General features: G+C 39.5%; 1 protein-coding gene across 6 annotated transcripts in view; it reads right to left on the bottom strand.

The window, feature by feature from the left end:
• Positions 1-21,370, bottom strand: part of numb (NUMB endocytic adaptor protein) — a 79,019-nt gene that overhangs the window by 37,412 nt on the left and 20,237 nt on the right. The gene's annotated exons all lie outside the window — the stretch shown is intronic.

Here is a 21,370-nt window from a genome sequence, read left to right as displayed (position 1 = left end):
TGTGTAGCTAAACAAATCCGCAAAAAGTGTCTGCACTATGCCATCTTTTCCTAAAACATGGCGCAGTGCAGCAACTTCTAGAAGTCTTTGTGTCGGTATGACACAGTGTCAAGGGACAGAGATGTGGTGCAGTATTCTCATTTACAACCCAAGATCAATGGATATTGAATAGCTGAGTAAAACTTTAGACTGAATGAGCGTCTGACTTTATCAATAATAGCTTCACAGAGTTAATGATTAATTGTGTGTGTCAATGTGGGGCTCGAATGCCATTTCATTGTCGTTGAGAACAGTGATTCCTAATCAGCTGTGTCAAAAGAAATTATCTAATTTTGCTTATTTGGACAGAAATGACCATTTACCATATAAAGTATTGTATCTTTGTTCATCTGCTTCTGCCAGTGACAGGGTGACAGGCAGATTACTAACAGTGGGGAAAATAAGTATTTAGTCAACCACTAATCGTGCAAGTTCTCCCACTTGAAAATATTAGAGAGGCCTGTAATTTTCAACATGGGTAAACCTCAACCATGAGAGACAGAATGTGGAGAAAAAAAAACAGAAAATCACATGGTTTGATTTTTTTAAAGAATCTATTTGCAAATCATGGTGGAAAATAAGTATTTGGTCAATACCAAAAGTTCATCTCAATACTTTATGTACCCTTTGTTGGCAATAACAGAGGCCAAACATTTTCTGTAACTCTTCACACGCTTTTCACACACTGTTGCTGGTATTTTGGCTCATTCCTCCATGCAGATCTCCTCTAGAGCAGTGATGTTTTGGGGCTGTCGTTGGGCAATACACTTTCAACTCCCTCCACATATTTTCTATGGGGTTGAGATCTGGAGACTGGCTAGGCCACTCCAGGACCTTGAAATGCTTCTTACGAAGACACTCCTTTGTTGCCCTGGCTGTGTTTTTGGGATCATTGTCATGCTGAAAGACCCAGCCACGTCTCATCTTCAATGCCCTTGCTGATGGAAGGAGATTTTCACGCAAAATCTCTCGATACATGGCCCCATTCATTCCTTCCTTTACACAGATCAGTTGTCCTGGTTCCTTTGCAGAAAAACAGCCCCAAAGCATGATGTTTTCACCCCCATGCTTCACAGTGGGTATGGTGTCTTCGGATGCAATTCAGTATTTTTTTCCCAAACACGAGAACCTGTGTTTCTACCAATAAGTTCTATTTTGGTTTCATTTGACCATAACGCATTCTCCCAGTCCTCTTCTGGATCATCCAAATGCTCTCTAGCGAACCGCAGACGGGCCTGGATGTGTACTGGTTTCAGCAGGGGGACACGTCTGGCAGTGCAGGATTTGAGTCCATGGCGGCGCATTGTGTTACTGATAGTAGCCTTTGTTACTGTAGTCCAGCTCTCTGTAGGTCATTCACTAGGTCCCCCCGTGTGGTCCTGGGATTTTTGTTCACCGTTCTTGTTATCATTTTGACACCACAGGGTGAGATCTTGCATGGAGCCCCAGATCAAGGGAGATTATCGGTGGTCTTGTATGTCTTCCATTTTCTAATAATTGCTCCCACAGTTGATTTCTTTACACCAAGCGTTTTACCTATTGCAGATTGAGTCTTCCCAGCCTGGTGCAGGTCTACAATTTTGTCTCTGGTGTCCTTCGACAGCTCTTTGGTCTTGGCTATAGTGGAGTTGGAGTGTGACTGACTGAAATTGTGGACAGGTGTCTTTTATACCGATAATGAGTTAAAACAGGTGCCATTAATACAGGTAACAAGTGGAGCCTCGTTAGACCTCGTTAGAAGAAGTTAGACCTCTTTGACAGCCAGAAATCTTGCTTGTTTGTAGGTGACCAAATACTTATTTTCCACTCGAATTTGGAAATAATTTTTTTTTAAAAATCAAACATTGTGATTTTCTGTTTTTTTTCCCCACATTCTGTCTCTCTTGGTTGAGGTTTACCCATGTTGACAATTACAGGCCTCTCTAATCTTTTCAAGTAGGAGAACTTGCAGAATTGGTGGTTGACTAAATACTTATTTGCCCCACTGTAGGTAGGTTTTTATACTGAAGAAGTCCATTCGTGAGACGAGATCATTTTCTTCCTCAGGGATACTTTGTGAAATACAGTATATTCGTTTAGTGTTTTGATATGAGATTGTTGAAATGTAAAACAGGTCCCTTAGCTCATTGTAGATACCTTTAATCAAAATGCATAATGATAGGAATACTCTTAATTTTCAGAGGCCTGTGGCTATCGCTAAAGTTTGTGTCTGCATGTCCATTATTTGTGTTCAAATATTTATTGATTAATCCTTTATTAGTTCCCCCAGGAATAAGCGGTGAAAAAGTGCTGATTCCGGAGAACAATCTTAAATTCTGCAGAGAGCAATTCTTGATTTTGCAGCTAGAAAGTTGTTTTTCTGTAGGCTTTACAAAACAATTTAAAATAACCTGTTATTAAAAAAAAAAAATGAATGGAATAATGATGAAAGAGTTCCCTACTATATTTGCAGTACTAAAACACTAGTGAACACCGTGGTTATAAATGAATAAATACAGTGGTACCTCTACATACGAAGTTAATCCGTTCCAGGAGCTTGTTTGTAAGTCGAAATGGTCGTATGTCGAGCAGGATTTTCCCATAGGAATACATTATAATTCCATTAATTCGTTCCACAGCCCAAAAACCTGCACTAAATCCTTAAAAAATACTGCTGGTACTATTACAAATGGCAATTACATATAGCAAAACAAATAAATAATAAATAAAAATCGGATTAATAATGTAATAATAATAATAATTCCTGTAATAGTGTAACGAAACGGGTTCTAATAAGGCGGACGTTTTTTTCTGTACCTGAAGGCACCGCGGCGCTGACGTGACAAAGAGGGAGGGGAGCGGGTGAAAGTTTACTTTCGCTTTCAATGCTTTCTTGAGAACATCGTCAATTGCGGCAGACAGCAGGCGTTTTGTGTTGAATAAGTTGTGAAAGAAATGATGAAAACGTGGCGGAGCTGGCGATTTCTCTGGAGATGTTACCACAATAAGAATTGTCAGCTTAACTTATAAAGACTGGCGAACGATGGTCGGAGGAGGACCGTGGAGATGTATTGTTGAGCCATTTCACGGATGCCCACCCTACGCTCATATTTTTCTGTCATTTGCATCTTCATTTAGAAGGTAAGCGTCAACTTTTTCCTTGTTTCACCACCTGTACCAACCTTTTCTGAAACCTGTGTTGATTTGTCACACAAGAAAATCCGCCGTGCATTCGTCTGCGGTGCTGCCATTGTCGTCATATTTCGAGCATGTCGTCGGATGTAGAAACAAATGGCGAGTCAAATTTTACGTCGGATGTCGAAAAGTTCGTGTGTCGAAGCGATCGTATGTAGAGGTACCACTGTATTAATATTGTCTTTGTCGCTCTTGGGCAGGTTTATTTGCATTACTTGCAAAACATTTAATCAAACAATGGACTTGAGGCAAGCTTGATATTGAAGGAAAGATTTAAACACAGTTTTAGCTTCCATTTCACCTGGAAATTGCTCATTTAAACAAAACAATTAAACCTGAATAAAAATTATGCACTTGTTTTACATTACTGCTGAAGGCACCCAAAAAAAGTAAACATTCAGTTAGGCAATTGAATGCAGTTGTTATTTTTTTCAACACTATAAATGGTTAACTGGTATGAAACTAGGAAAAAGATTGTTTTGAGGTGGAACTCGTTGCAAAATGTTTGACAACCAGTGATCTACAAGTTTGCCTTCTCGACTTTACGTGGAGATTAACAGGCTCCAAAGAGACCCAATTAAAAAGCCGCTGATTCAAACGAGAAGTGAAAGGTGCGGCCATCTTTAAAGGACCGGCTCACGTATGGCCTGGCGACTCGTAGCCGGGCGAGCAGAAGTCACTGAGCCGTAGCATTCCGACGTCTTGTAGCCACTAACATTTTGAGCGGATGGGGATCTAACGGGATTAAGAGATGTTTTAATCCAGGAGACTTGAATGTCTGCATATACACCTAATAGTAACTACACACACCCAACAACTCACTTTGTTTAACTCTTTATAGGGCCCTGATTTTGTCATTTTACTCATTGTCTGCCATTGACAGCACTAAATTTTGAGTGGACATCAGATCTATATGAATTTAAATAGTTTTATATTACCAAAAACATTCCCGTTCCCTATAAAAAGTTAATGAAACCAGTTTTGTGACGCCGATGGTGGTCATCGGGGGTTGGAGAGTGTTTGTGGTGAGGCGCTTGCTCTTATCTGCCCCGGCCAGACTGGAGCTCTGCACAATGGAGCATTCGGCCCTGACACAAACAAACACATCTAACATCAAACATTTCACTTGAGGTTGGGGGGGTGACCAAGGCTGTGGAGGGTTGTAACACAATTGTGAATTTGTAATCCTTCTCTTAAAAAATGTAATGATAGGACAGTGCCGCAAGTGTTTTATTTCATCACAACAGCCATCGACAGTACCCGAGGCTCAGTTGGATTCTTTAATTATTGTAGTAAATTTTAGCCTGTGCAATTATGGTTTGTGGTTCAGATGACCAGTGTTGTTAATAACGGGGTTACAATATAACGGCGTTACTAACGGCGTTATTTTTTTCAGTAGTGGGTAATCTAATTAAATTCCTCATCTTGGCAACGCCGCTACCGTTACTGAGGACGGAAAGGCATGCGTTACTATGCGTTATTATATTGGTCAAAAAGTCCGAGGGAGACGGACTCACCGAGACGACAAAGGCAAGGCAAGGCAAGGCAAATTTATTTATATAGCACAATTCAACACAAGGCAATTCAAAGTGCTTTACATCACATGACGATCATAAAAATCACATTTAAATCAACACAACGTAGAAACGAAGACAAAAGATCGCATTTAATCACAGAATAAAAATAAATAGATAAAATAAAAATAAAACAAAAACTACTACTAATAATAATAATTGAAATCAGCAATGGAGATAAAAACAAGAGGAATAGAAAGCAGGTAGATTGAAATATATAGACAGTTATAGATATGCAGTGCTAAACAAAAGCGTTTTTAGCCCTGATTTAAAAGAGCTAACAGTTTGAGCATACTTCAGACGTTCGGGTAACTTGTTCCAGAGGTGAGGAGCATAATAACTAAATGCTGCCTCACCCTGCTTGGTTCTTGTTCTTGGAACATGCAGAAGACCGGTTCCAGACGACCTTAGGGGTCTAGATGTCTCATAGGAATCTAACAAGTCAAGCATGTATTTTGGTCCAAGGTCATTAAGTGTTTTGTAGACGAGCAGTAGTATTTTATAGTCTATCCTTTGACTTACTGGAAGCCAGTGTAGCGATTTCAAAACTGGTGTAATGTGGTCCAGCTTCCTTGTATTTGTGAGGACTCTGGCTGCAGCATTCTGTACCAGCTGCAACTTCCGGACTGATTTTTTATCAAGACCTGTAAATATACCGTTGCAATAGTCCAATCTGCTGAAAATGAATGCATGCATAAGTTTTTCCATGTCTTGTTGAGTCAGAAGCCCTTTAATTCTGGTTATATTTTTTAGGTGGTAATAAGCAGATTTAGTGACGGACTTTAAATGGCTATCAAATTTTAGGTCTGAGTCAATAATTACGCCAAGGTTTCTGACTTGATTTGTAGCTGGAAGTGACATTGTGCTAAGTTGGCTGCTTATCTTTGACCTTTCCTTTTTTGGCCCAAAAATGATCACCTCTGTCTTCTGCACATTTAACTGGAGAAAATTCTGGCACATCCATTCACTGATTTGATGAATGCATTTGCTCAGGGTGACTAAGGGACTATAATCATGTGGGGGACACAGAAATGTACAGTTGTGTGTCATCTGCATAGGCGTGATAGGAGATGTCATACTGTTCCATTATCTTAGCTAACGGAAGCATATAGATGTTAAATAAGAGTGGTCCAAGAATTGACCCTTGAGGGACTCCACACGTGAATTTGGTTCGTTCTGACTGATGGTTTCCGATTGACACAAAGAAATCCCTATCATGTAAATAGGATGTGAACCACTGAAGAATAGTGTCAGTAAGCCCTACCCACTGTTCCAATCTGCTGAGTCGTATGTTGTGATCAACCGTGTCAAATGCGGCGCTGAGATCCAATAGTAGCAGAACAGATGATTTGCTTGCATCGGTATTCCGACGAATATCATTTAGGACTTTGATAAGCACAGTCTCGGTGCTGTGTTGTGGTCGAAATCCAGACTGAAATGAGTTAAAAAGATTGTTTTGCATCATATAATTCTGGATCTGTTCGAATACAACCCTTTCGATAATTTTCCCCAGGAATGTCAGATTTGATATAGGCCTGTAATTACTAATGGTTGAGGCATCCAGATTAGGTTTTTTTAGGAGAGGTTTTATTACTGCAGTTTTTAAAGTCTGAGGAAACTCTCCTGTTTGGAGAGAAATATTTATAATCTGAAGTATGTCTGGGGCTATGCAATGAAAAACAGTTTTGAAAATGTTTGAAGGAAGGATGTCAAGGCAGCATGTTGTGGGCTTTAATTTCGACACAATTTCTGTTAAAGTGGCATAGTCCAAGAGGATAAACTGCCTAAGATTGACGTGGGGGACATTTTGGGAGGCATTTAGTGTCACATTTGTTAATCTGGAGTTGCACACAGTCTGTCTAATCTTTAGTACTTTGTGTGTAAAGAATGCTGCGAAATTATTACAGGACACCACAGAAGCCAATTCCTGAGGTATTGATGCTTGTGGGTTTGTCAGTTTGTCAACAACAGAAAATAGTGTGCGGGTATTGTTAGTGTTTCTACTAATGATCTCTGAAAAATATGACTGTCTAGCATTTTCAGTTCCTGGTTGTATTTGCGAAGACTGTCTTTGTAGATATCATAAAAAACTAGGAGTTTGTTTTTTCGCCATCTGCGTTCTGCTCGTCTACAAACTTGCTTTTGTTTTATAGCTAGTATGGCATTTCTCCAGGGTGACCTCTTCTTTCTTGACAAAGATTTTGTCTTAATCGGGGCAATAGTGTCAATTACAGTCATCACACTGGAACTGAAACTATTTACAAGTTCTTCCACTGGAGCTATTGTAGGGGTTAATGGTGAGGCATAGGCCTGTGTGAATAACGCACAAGTGTTATCACTTATGTAACGCTTCCTAATCACCTCTGTTTCCCTTTTCAGAGGATGGACAGGAGTGGTCATTTTAAACATAATGCAGTAGTGATCAGACAGAGCAACATCATTCACTGTGACCTCAGAGATGTTAAGACCTTTGGATATTATTAAATCCAGTGTGTGCCCTCTGTTATGTGTTGGAACTGTGACATGCTGAGATAAACCAAATGTATCCAAAATATTTAAAAGCTCTATAGCACATCCTTCTTCAGGATTATCAACATGAATGTTAAAGTCACCCACTAGAACAACACAATCAAAGTCCATGCAGACAGAAGACAGCATTTTGGTAAACTCATAAAAAAACATTGTGTTATACTTTGGTGGTCTGCAAAGTGTTACCAAGGCAGTTCTGCAAGGGCTTTTTAGCTGAATGACAATATATTCAAAGGAATCAAACTGACCACATGAAATATTTGTGCATTGGAAACTGTCCCTGATCAGACAAAGCAGAGCAGGAGTGGGGAGGAGGCAAGAAAGTTGTGACGCCGAGCAAACGCGATGCTAGGTAGCTCCAATAATATAGCCGACAGCCTACAAACTACGCCCGCATGTTATGGTAGATATGGTAGACATGGCAGATATCACATATACTGTATATAGATATAACTAGATGCAAGATGACAGACACGGCACTAGATGCGTTTGTAAACAGCCGCCATCTTAAAGCAGTAGACTTTTTAGGACGGCTCTGTTGTAGAGAACCTACTAGCGAACCTGAGTAACTTTTTTATCTAAAATACTTCTAAATCGGCAAAATCTTGACTTGAATCTATCTTTAAATGATGAAACAGTTATAAAACTTTCATATGACGAAAGTAGAGAGAAGGGAACTAATGCAATAATGGGAGCAATTTTAACAACTTTTAACAGTTGATTCAGGGTAAAGGGTAAATTAGGGTAAAGAATTGGGCTCGGGCCAGTTGTACCAAAAACCTTCACAAAAAAATTCACATAGTGTGGCCAATGTTTTATTTTTATTTTTTTTGAGGGAAAAAAAAAAGAAGTAATTATCACCAATTACTTTGCCAAGTAACTAATTACTCTTACATTCAGGTAATTGAGTTACTAACGCAATTACTTTTTGGGAGAAGTAATTTGTAACTATAACTAATTACTTTTTTTCAGTAAGATTAACAACACTGCAGATGACAGTACTTAGAGATGTTCAGTTGGTTTTTTGATTTTTTTTTTTTTTTACATTCAGGTAAGTTACGTGTAGTTTTTGGACCTTTATTATTTTGGGAAATTCAATAAAAAACCATTAGCTTACCTTCTCCAGGTAATGTTTATGATCGTTTCGTTTGTATTTTCCAAGCAATTGGTTGTAAATGAACATTCTTAGATATACAGTGGGGCAGATAAGTATTTAGTCAACCACTAATTGTGCAAGTTCTCCCACTTGAAAATATTAGAGAGGCCTGTAATTGTCAACATGGGTAAACGTCAACCATGAGAGACAGAATGTGAAAAAAAAAAAAAAAAAACAGAAAATCATATTGTTTGATTTTTAAAGAATTTATTTGCAAATCATGGTGGAAAACAAGTATTTGGTCAATACCAAAAGTTCATCTCAATACTTTGTTATGTACCCTTTTTTGGCAATAACGGAGGCCAAACGTTTTCTGTAACTCTTCACAAGCTTTTCACACACTGTTGCTGGTATTTTGGCCCATTCCTCCATGCAGACCTTCTCTAGAGCAGTGATGTTCTGGGGCTGTTGTTGGGCAACACGGACTTTCAACTCCCTCCACAGATTTTCTGTGGGGTTGAGATCTGGAGACTGGCTAGGCCACTCCAGGACCTTGAAATACTTCTTACGAAGCCACTCCTTTGCTGCCCTGGCTGTGTGTTTGGGATCATTGTCACGCTGAAAGACCCAGCCACGTCTCATCTTCAATGCCCTTACTGATGGAAGGAGATTTTCACTCAAAATCTCTCGATACATGGCCCCATTCATTCTTTCCTTTACACAGATCAGTCGTCCTGGTCCCTTTGCAGAAAAACAGCCCCAAAGCATGATGTTTCCACCCTCATGCTTCACAGTAGGTATGGTGTTCTTCGGATGCTATTGAGTATTCTTTCTCCTCCAAACACGAGAACCTGTGTTTCTACCAAAAACTTCTATTTTGGTTTCATCTGACCATAACACATTCTCACAGTTCTCTTCTGGATCATCTAAATGCTCTCTAGTGAACCGCAGACGGGCCTGGCTTCAGCAGGGGGACACGTCTGGCAGTGAAGGATTTGAGTCCCTGGCGGGCCAGTGGCGGCGCATTGTGTTACTGATAGTAGCCTTTGTTACTGTGGTCCCAGCTCTCTGTAGGTCATTCACTAGGTCCCCCCGTGTGGTTCTGGGATTTTTGCTCACCGTTCTTGTTATCATTTTGACGCCACGGGGTGAGATCTTGCATGGAGCCCCAGATCGAGGGAGATTATCAGTGGTCTTGTATGTCTTCCATTTTCTATTAATTGCTCCCACAGTTGATTTCTTTACACCAAGCGTTTTACCTATTGCAGATTCCGTCTTCCCAGCCTGGTGCAGGTCTACAATTTTGTCTCAGGTGTCCTTCAGCAGCTCTTTGGTCTTGGCCATAGTGCAGTTAGGAGTGTGACTGACTGAGATTGTGGACAGGTGTCTTTTATACCGATAATGAGTTAAAACAGGTGCCATTAATACAGGTAACGAGTGGAGCCTTGTTAGACCTCGTAAGAAGAAATTAGACCTCTCTGACAGCCAGAACTCTTGCATGTTTGTAGGTGACCAAATACTTATTTTCCACTCTAACTTGGAAATAAATTCTTTAAAAATCAAACAATGTGATTTTCAATTTTTTTTTCCACACTCTGTCTCTCATGGTTGAGGTTTACCCATGTTGACAATTACAGGCCTCTCTAATCTTTTCAAGGAGGAGAACTTGCACAATTGGTGGTTGACTAAATACTTATTTGCCCCACTGTAGCCTTTTTGCTTAAAGCCATAGACTAATAAAAACACATGAAACAACTTTTTGAACGAATAAATTTTGTGGTTCAAATGTATGTTGTCAGATGAACACATGAATGTGAATGCTCCAAAATGTCCAATGTACGAAGTCCTCCATTTTTGTTTGTTTATTCAAATAATGATGAATTCTAACATTGGTCACTATAGGCGACTTGTTTACAGTCAGTGCATTCTGGTTCCCGTCATAGACTGATGTAGAGAATGCTTACCATCCAAAAACCCCAAATACGGTGTTAAAGCTGAACATTAATTAATGGATAATAGATAATTCGTTAAACACAATACAACCAACATACAGGTTTCACAAAAGCTGAGGATAAAATAGTGGCTGTCATGGCGGCACCCTGAAAAGTGAAAAGCAGGGAGCAAATGCAGGCTGATTAACGCCATGGGTGAGGTCACCAGGCATTTTGGACCTTTATGTGAAAAAGGTGGCTTGACTCTAGCCATTTAATTCCTGATATTGCAGTTCTGCAAACCTGTGGCATATCGAGCCCTACAACATCCACAAAGCAAAGTTCTGGTTCTCTATTGAAACGTGTTCTGGTGGTTTTTGTATGTTATTCCACTTTTAAAATATTGTGAACCGAATTTTTATAAATTTTCATTATGACTTAACAGGCCGATATACATTTTTTCAGGCACAAAGTGCAAATATTTGATCATTTTTGCTATTAACATTCTAGTCTTGGTGCCTAATCCCTGCGAATATCCAGGGTTTACTGTACTGGGTTATTAAACGCAGAGTAAATGGAAGTAATGTAGTGGCATGAGCACATGGTGTAGTGTTTGCAAACAAACAAGATGTTCACGTCGCCTCGCACCTCCTCCGTAACACTTTTATTTAGGTCACATCATATTAAGGCTAACCGCGATATTGCTGACAAGCTGCCAACATGCACAGACTGGTTGTACGCGGTCGTAATTATAAATACTAGATGGCGACATTTCCCTCATGGTGTCTTAGTATTTATGAGTACATCTACTAGCAAAAGGATGACGGTGCACTTTTCCTTTCTGAACGAAGTTGATGACACGTGGGAAGACAAAAAACAGATTTAGCTGCAGGGGGGTGAATTTCGGGGCTTGGCAGGTGGATGGGAATAAATCATGTGAGACGCATTGGCCGTTGGCCATGCACCAAGAGGACCTGTTTAGTCACACCTGGTAAAAAAAAAAGAAGCAAGGAATAAGGGAACCGAACCGTATTAAAAGGTTTGAGTGTGAGAGTGGTGGATAGGATTGGGCATCGCGCATTGAGGGGGTCTGGTTCTAACACTCTGATGCTCCCGGAACCGTTCCAATTTTTAGATTTCGATTCCATGTTTCGATCCCCTGACTGCCGAGCGAAAAAAAATATGCTGCCGAAAAAGATGTGTATGTTTGTGCATTGCAACTTGATTACAACCATGGATACGGTGCGGCGGCGGTCAATAGTTTGGCTCAACAACAACAACAACAAAAAAGACCAGTCAGCTCAGTGCAACATTTGCGACAGAACTACATCATGCAAAGTTGGCTGCACGACCAATATGAATAAACACCTCCGGCTTCATGGAATACAAGTGGCGAATGCAAAGCGCATAGCTGAGTGCCGCGTGTTTGACACACTGCACCGGTGTTCTGACAAATTTTGCACATCAAGAATGCAGCGGTTCCAAAGTAAACACTAAAAACTCTCGCCATCCACCTACTGGTGACGCAGCACCAGGAGCAATGTGGGGTTCAGTATCTTGCTCAAGGACACTTAGACGAGTTCATCAGGGCAGGGAATTGAACCCACAACCTCTAGGTTGGGGGACAGGGGGACTACTCTACCACTGAGCCACGCCACTTCGAAGTTGTAGGCCCATCATCTGGCTCGTCAGGTTCCCTTTTCGCCGTAAAAAAAAAACCTGTCCAAAAACGTCTTGTTTTTGAGTCATTCTAGTGTGGGGGCTAATTATTTCCGGGAACAAATGTGATGGGCGACGACCTACATCATACGTTATTATCGAGGCCAAGCGCACATTAGATATACAAAACAAGATGTACTGCTAACAGTCCAGTCAATGCATTTCTATGACGACCTCCTATCCTGTAGTTGTATATCTAGAGTAGATAGGGATATGGGTGTGGTAAGCAGCACAGGCCGGAGTCAAACGGCCAGAATGCAGTCGTTAATAAATTATTTATTATTTCTGCGCGGCCCGGTACCAAATGCGCCACGAACCGGTACCGGTCCGCGGCCCGGTCATTGGGGACACCTGCTCTAACCAGTAAGAACCAGGGAGGTAAAACAATAGCGGTCTTCTGCTGTCTCTGCGACCCGACCCCGGATTAAGCAGTAGATGATTAAGGGATGGATGGAATAGCACGAGAATAAGTTGTATTGTTATGTAGGGCTAAGGTAGATATCACATGTATATAGAACTAGATGCGAAATGACAAACTCGGCGGAGGTTGCACATGTATAGAGAACTAGATGCAAAATGACAGACTCGCCAGCGTTAGTAAACAGCCGCCCTCTTAAGGCAGTAGAGTTGCCGGCGACGTTAAAATCAGCAGTATTAAAATTTCATCAAATTATAGTCAGTAGAAGATTTTATTCTAATTCTTCGTCGTAGCTCCCAGCTAAGGAACATGTATAGCAAAATAATATGTGTAAATGTTTTCTCTTTTGAAAAATAAAATTGTGAAAGTGCACGCCTGTGGAAAGAAACTTCATCACATTCAAGTTCAAAGACTGATATTTATATACAAGTTAAAAATAGCCCTGTGAGAAGTTCATATAATTTAAAAATTCATCGAGAAGACATTAATATAAATTAGGGCTGTCAAAATTATCGTGTTAACGGGTGGTAATTAATTTAATTAATCACGTTAAAATATTTGACGCAATTAACGCACATGCCCCGCTCAAATAGATTAAAATAACAGCATAGTGTCATGGTCACTTGTCACTTGTGTTTTTTGTCTCTCTCTACTGGCGCTTTGGTGCGACTGATTTTATGGGTTTAAGCACCATGAGAATTGTGTAATTATTGAAATCAACAATGGCGAGCTACTCGTTTATTTTTTGATTGAAATTTTTTACAAATTTTATTAAATTGAAAACATTAAGAAGGGTTTTAATATACAATTTCTATAACTTGTACTAACATTTATCTTTTAAGAACTAAAATTCTTTCTATCCGTGGATCGCTTTAACAGAATGTTAATGTTAATGCCATCTTGTTGATTTACTGTTATAATAAACAAATATAGTACTTATGTACAGTATGTTGAATGTATATATCCGTCTTGTGTCTTATCTTTCCATTCCAACAATAACTTACAGAAAAATATGGCATATTTTGTAGATGGTTTGAATTGCGATTAATTACGATTAATTAATTTTTAAGCTGTGATTAACTCGATTAAAAATTTAAATCTTTTGACAGCCCTAATATAAAATATGCATTTTGGGGGGGGGGGGGGGTCGGAATCAAGAATTGTTCGGAACCGGACTCGAAAAGTGGAATCGGATTTGCTCAATTTCAAACGATGCCCAAGCCTAGTGGTGGATATCCACTATCATCCCTCTTCCTTTCTTTTAGTTACCAGGCATTCCATCTGCACATGGTGTCCCCTTGGTAAGAGTAGACAGAAATCCTTCTTCATATTAGGTAGAAAATATATTTGTTGTTTTTTTGTATCACTGTTCCATCTGTTCATCTGTCTATTCTTCCTTTTTCTCTGTCACCCTTTAACGCTTTACTGTCTAGCTGCTTTCTCGGTATAAACAAAACAATATAGACAACCACAATATGAATGTGGCCCATTGTAACTGTTCAGCTGGTAAAGACACTGAGATTCAAATTCTCTGTGTCTAAGCAGCTGAACAAGACAGGTTTACCATAAAAAGAAAAAAAAAATCAAGAAAAAAAGATGCCGTTTTGTTGAAAACAATGTGTTTATTTCAAATGTCTCAAAAGTTTCAGCAACAAAACTGTCAAAAATATGAACATTTCTGAGCCTTTTTTATTACATTGCTTTAAGTTATTTATAACTGATTGTGTTAAATGCAAAGCTGCATTACATTATACATTATATTGTGTAAATATTTTTGGGAGAAATATTACATTAATTCATCTTCCGAGTTGCTTATCCTTACAAGGGTAGCGGGGTACACCCTGAATTTGTTGCTAGGCAAACGCAGGGTACAAGGAGATAGACAACCATTCATGCACACACTCATACCGAAGACAATTTGAAGTGTGTTCGATCACCCAACCATACATGTCTTTGGTGTGTGGGATGAAACTGGAGTACCCGGAGAAAACCGACACAGGCACAGGGAGAAAATGCAGGCTCCCCACAAGAAGGCCGGAGCCTGGGAATGAACTTTTGATCTCAGAACTGTGAAACGGACGTGCTAACCACACATCCACAGTGGCTATCTATGTACACATGGTTGCACCTGCTTACATCTGGCATTAATTGCTGCTTTATAAAAGGACTAATCAAGGCGACAACAAGTATGAACTTGTGATTAATAATAGAGCAAAATTGGCCATAGCGAAGCATACACTGTTTTTTCCATTGTACCTATTCATTTAAAATCCAAACAAATTTGAGTTTTGATGGATGACAAAGCACAGATTGTACAGAATATAATACAAGATGTTACAAAAAGAATAAATTCAAAGACATAGCAAGATTTTCCTGTGTTCTCTAGAAAAAGACAGGGGGTGGGGATGACATTTCTAATTCGAGATGTAACACTATTTGAATAATCTCTCCAGGAATGGAAGGCTGATTAATCCTTGCGTAAGGATGCCGGGGATGTGTGCGACAGTTGGTTCACGAGCGACAAGACAGATCGAGATGAAGAAGGTTACTGTTGCTACTCGCCATATATTTGGCTAATGTGTGTATTTTTACACCCAAATAATGGCACACGACAACTGATGACCCATATATTGACATCCATTCATTACAGCTAATGCTGTTGCATCTTCATCAGCCCTATATTCTGGATGGTGCGCATGAGTTAATTACAGTTACACGCTGTGAGGCTCTAGGCTAGGAAGAAAGGGTATTCAGACCACCACTGTGCTGGCACTCATTGTGACAAAACGTGTCTACTGTACATTCTAACTTAACTGTGGTGTCTGGCAATGTGTTAACATCATTGAGCATTAGAGGTGGGAATCTTTTGGCACCTAACGATTCGGATTACGATTACGATTCAGAGGCTCTGATTCGATTATAAATAAATTATTGATGCCCCCCCCCCCCCCCGGCCCCGGCGCTTTTAATGTTTTGTACATTAGTTTCAAAATTGTTCAAAACTCCTCTCAGGCTAAACCAAACTAATATTTCAGTATCATGTTAAATGTTTAAAACAGTAAATAAAATACTCAAGTCCCATTCTGTCAGCAGCTTTAAACTACATTCAATTTAATGATGTGAATCAACCGTTAAAGTTGTTAAAATTCTCCCGTTATTCCATAATTTCCCTTCTGTCTACTTTCGACATGTCAAAGTTTTAAAACTGTTTCATCATTTAAAGATGGATTCAAGTTAAGATTTTGCCGATTTAAGAGTATTTTAGATAAAAAGTTAATTAGGTTCGCTACAATAGAGCGTTCTAAAGAAGTCTACTGCTCTAAGACTACTAAACGGCAAGTCTGTCATCTTGCATATAGTTCTTTTGACATGTTCTACCGGCGCCGTCGTCTGTCATTTTGCATCTAGTTCTACATATACTGTATGTGATATCGACTATAGCAGAATGTGGCCGTATGTTTGTAGCAACTAGCAACTGGGCGTTGTTTGAAGCAGCTGTCGGCCACAGTCAGGTATTATTGTTTTTTTATCTAGCGGCATGAGTTGAACATGATATTTACTCTCGGTCTGTTCCTCATTGCGTCCCGAAGACTGCGCTGACTGTGTTTTAGGTATGCTTTACCTGTTATAATAATCAGAATTTGGATTTTTTGTGAATCATTCTCGAATCTTCCACGGCCGAATCGCGAATAATCTCAGAATCGGAAATTTCACACGCCTCTATTGAGCATCACTGTGAATGTCAGTTATGGAAGTAAGTCTATACCATACGAAGACTGGATATGAATTTCTAAATACTTTATCTTGTCAACAGTTGCAAAAAAAAAAAAAAAGTCACAAAAAAATCCATCGTAATAATTCAGTCGCAAAAAATTATGTTGACAAAATTCAGTGGTCAGTTTGCGACTGAACTTCAGTGCTAACAACATTCAGTGTAGTAAATTCATATTCAAACAGATTTAGTTCTATTGTGAAACAAATTAATTTTTACAAACTGTTTTTTTGTGATTTGCCATCAATGAAAATACCCTAAACATCATGAATGGGGACGATGCAACCTTGTAAATCTGACCCAAAAAATATGTAAGGATTAAATACATGTCCCCCATTTAGACATGTCCCAAAGTCCAATAATGGGACCGTGTATAAAAAGTTCTCACCAACAGCATGTATGAACAGAATTTTCTGACTCACTTTACTCTGAAATACAATACACTGTATTTTACCACCAAGTGACCTTGTCACAATTCCAGATCTTTTACGGTAGGTGTTGTCTGAATATATGCAGTGCTTTGCTTCAGACGTACAGTTTAATGATGTACGGTATAACTTTTGAGAAAAAGCAAGCAAAGAACATAGAAACGATCAAGATAGCAAACAAATGACAGTCTGGTAGTTGCTCGATCGTCAGGCTAAGGAAGAGGCTGTTAAACTCTGAAAAGTGGCTATACTGTTATGCTCGCAACTCTCAGACATTCAACCGTACTTTTTCAGAGGCTGAGTCGAATGTGGAACATATCAATCAGACAGACTGTAACCTACATGGCACACGACTATGCTGGGTTTCCCGCGACTTGTTAATCAGGTCTTCTGCTAGGCTGGCTATTTTGGGGAACCCCTCTGTTAAATAGACAATCGAGATAATTCAGCTGGAAGAAGTTGAGCTTTATGTGGTCAGTGTGGTGAAAGCTAAGGCTAGGTACTCACTAGGACAGATAATGGCTTTAAACATGTAATTAGTTCGACTGTACAGCATGTCAGCTACACTCATGTACTCTTGCCCGGAAATTTTATTACATGGAGTAGGGGGCGTGCAATGTCATAAACTATGGACCCGCTGCCTATTCTAGCCGGGGTATCCGTGTAATAATCAGATACAAAGGAAATGACGTCATGGAGCGTGCCATCGCCAATTTTTGTGTGGCATTACAGCATTGTAAACTATGAAGGCGTATGGTATATGTGCCGGTATGAGATTTTGACGGTATTATAACCTTAAACAAAAAATACCGCGATTTCACAGTATCACGGTATTGCAATTACAGCTCTAAAATGTGGTATTTTGAGATGTATGGGTTAAAAAAAAAATCCATCGAACAGGATTTTTTTGACAACATATTTGCAAATTGGAACATCAACATGAATATAATGTTAAATAAATAAATGAAATATTTTAAATAAAATTTAAATAAATAGAATTTATAGACCAAACCCACTGCCACAGCTCAAGTTGCTAAACATTAGAACAAAAATAATTATTTTCCATAAAAAAGTAAAAACACTTTGATCAAATTTAATATATATTGCAGGCACTTCACTGACTTTAGAGCTCCATCTCAATAGTTTTTGAGACTTGCTCATTTTTTACATATTTCTCTCTCAGTCCAGGTTATGATGCAGGAATGTGAGTGTGTTCCCCTTTTCTGGGTTAATATACCACTACTACTATTAATATTAATTAGTTGAACATTAACGGAGATGGACGAATGTGTATGACTCGTATCATTTTTTACACATTATACACCCCCCCCCCCCCACCACCACCACCACACATACACCTTCTCTCAACACAGAAAGTCACCAGAGAGAAAAAAAATACCACAGGTTGCATTATGAAAATGTTATTTTGAACAGATGTTTACAACGGAAGACTTCACAAAAGTACGCTTATTTTGAGGATAGTGAGGAAACAAGTTAGCCGTCCTGGTGTGCTAACTAGCCACATCAATAGACTCGTTAACAACCTTACGTTATGGTATTTGTTTTACCATCGCTAGACACACGAAGCACGCTGGAGTGAACTCTCATAGCTGGTGGGAAACGTTCATGACAGTGTTTACTAGGGGTGTAACGGTACACAAAACCTCGGTTCGGTACGTACCTCGGTTTTGAGGTCACGGTTCGGTTCGTTTTTGGTACAGTAAGAAAACAAAACGCAAAATATAAATGTGCTAGTTGTTTAATACACACTTTTGTGCTTTCAGCAATAGGAACATTAGCCTATACAAAGCTACAATTCTGCTCAAAAAGTAGCAGGTATTTAAAGATAATAATCCAACAACAATTTGCCTTTCAGACCCCGCGTATTGGTCAGCTTTCTTTCTGAAAGAAAGAAGAAAAAAGAAGTCCTGTGCTAAAGAGAAAAGCAATCCCAATGACAAAGATTTTAACATGTATTTTACAAATGAAATGCCTCAATTAATTTTTTTTTCTTATGAACGGTTTTCAAAAGCTTTATTGGTGGATTTTCTCTCGTTAAAGTGCCACACAGAAATTAATTTAATTGTGTAAGCAGGATCTGTGTATTATTCTTATTATTTAATCACAGGTGTTTTAGCTCATTTCAATTTATTTTATACAAGCGGGCTATTATTTATTTTATTATGTGTTTGTATTTTACAAATGCGATGTAGTATTCATGTATAGTGTATATTTTATGTTGTATAACTTTAGTTCCTGTGTGAATATTAGTTCCTACTTGTTTTGTTGTGGTAGGAGGGTTTTGTATTGAAGACGGGGCCGTGTTGGTTATTATTACAGAGAAGACAACTGTAAATCAACAAAGACAAGTCAACTGTGCCCCGATCTACCACTCAAGAGATCTGATGGACTCAAAAAGTGGGTTACGATTAAGCCTGAACGATACATCGTTTAAACATTGCCATCACGATGTGCGCATGCGCGATAGTCCCATCACAAGGACGTGCGCTAGTTTTTTTTTTTTTTTCCCAATCCACAAACCTTTGTTCTGCTTCACTCGCTCGCACAGCCTCTCTCGCCCCCTTTCCCAGCTCTCAGTCACTGCGGCACTTGCTTATTAAAGTTAACGATGGCTTTGATCTGGCCAAAGAAGCCGGGCAGCAAAACACCATAAGTGATTATGAGGAGTTTGTAATTTCTACATTTCACTCCAAGAGTCACAGCCATATTAGGTAAACAGCAGCATTTAATAAAGCCAAGCATTTTTCTACTACAGTACTTTATTCTTGTTAAAAATGATTCAGTGGGACAGGTATGTTTAAAACTGATCATAATGATGACATTTGTAGTGCTTAAAAAGCATATATATATATATATATATATATATATATATATATATATATATATATATATATATATATATGTGTATATATATATAAACACACACATTTTTTTAATCATACTTTGGGGGAAAAAGTGAGAAAAAAACATGCCTTATTTGTATCTCTTTCCAGTGCTAGATCTGAATAAATACATTGAGTACACACACACACACACACACACAAAAAAAAAATGGGGTGGGGGGTATGTGCTACTTCCCGGTTTTTCACTTATCGCGACGGGTTCTGGTCCCTATTAACCGCGGAATACTGTACACTGTGGTCATGATGAGTCATCCAAAGTCTTTCCAAACAGCTATTCAAGACATAAAAAAATTTTTTTTTTAATATCGCAATATATCGCAAACCCCCCAAAAAATCGCAGCAATAGTTTTTTCCGATATCGGTCAGGCCTAGTTACGATTGCATATTAGTTTGAAAATCAACCGGATCCACCGTATTTTTACACGAGTGACTTCCGGTCTGCTAGCTAGTAGTATTGACGCAGGAGGGCCGCGTCTCGCGTCAAATAATAAACTCTGTCGTTCTTTTCGCGTGCATCGCGTTGAGCCGCTTCTGGGACGCGTCTAACACGGGGCCGCACTGTGACTGGTGTGCACTGGCTGATTGACTTTAACGGCTGCGTTTCACTGCGTTCTCACAGCGGCCACGTTGTCGTGCCGTCGACGTTTCTTACTGTCCTACCGTGTTGGTCCTCATTGTAGTAGAGAAGACGGAGTAAATATAATCAACACAAAGAAACTGTAACCCGATCGACTCATAGCCTCGAAAAGTAAGGGTTACATTACGTCAGAAACTCGCCGAAACGAGCACCAAGTACCGAAACGGTTCAATACAAATACATGTACCGTTACACCCTTAGTGTTTACTAAACTTAAATTTTGTGTAAAGCTACGAATGAGGTCACGTAAATGTAAAATCATGTTGAAAGTGTTGCCTGTACTTCGGCTGTCCTTCCCCCTCTAAGTCGCGGCCGTCTGTTTCTTTTTGGTAGCCGAAATACTAATACCTAATACTAATACAATACTAGCAACCTTCTTTTTTGAGGGGGGAAAAAGCTCAGGTGTAGTGTCACCAACAGACACAGGACAGAGCAATAACTGGAGGGGTAGGAGCGAGCGCTGCCGCTCCAAACCATTTCTTGCTGCATTTTTGCAACATAAAAAATAGCTAATACCATACTACGGTACTGACGGAGAATTTTTGTGGTTTTGAAGCTGTGACATTTTTACCACGGTAACCGGCACATGTCTAGTATAGACGCGGCTTTCCTGCTCCTTGAATAAGTCCGCAGATGACATCAAACAACGCCGAAAAATGATAAGCTTCCATTCAGAGGTGACCCGCGCGGATGATGACGTCTCATACGAGGCTGCTCCTTTTTGCACATACGTAGTCTGCGCCAATGCAGGCGTTGTGCAGGAGCATTTATAAACGCACCTGAAACGTAGTGCGGACATTTATAAAATATTCTCCAAATTACAAGGCATATAAATTAGCCATACTAGAGTAGACGTAGCCTAAGGTTCAACTCAAATGTCGGGCACAACTAAGGGCGTGGTAACTGACTGCTGCTGCTGTCACATCATCATCATTATCATTATCGTCTGCCCACAACGTGATGCGCAGACTTAGTTAATGCATCCGGCCTCGGTTTCATAGCTGTGTGATGATTCAAGGCAATGTCCCAATGATTAATTTTCTGAATGACCCAGAAGATCTAAATCAAAGTACAGCAGTACCTTGATTTAAAAGTGCCTCGGATTGCATGAGTTTGACATGTGGCCAGC

The sequence above is a fragment of the Corythoichthys intestinalis genome, chromosome 15, assembly GCF_030265065.1.
Source record: "Corythoichthys intestinalis isolate RoL2023-P3 chromosome 15, ASM3026506v1, whole genome shotgun sequence".
Lineage (NCBI taxonomy): Eukaryota > Metazoa > Chordata > Actinopteri > Syngnathiformes > Syngnathidae > Corythoichthys > Corythoichthys intestinalis.
The sequence above is the reverse complement of the archived record's forward strand: the minus strand, read 5'-3'. Positions and strand labels throughout refer to the sequence as shown.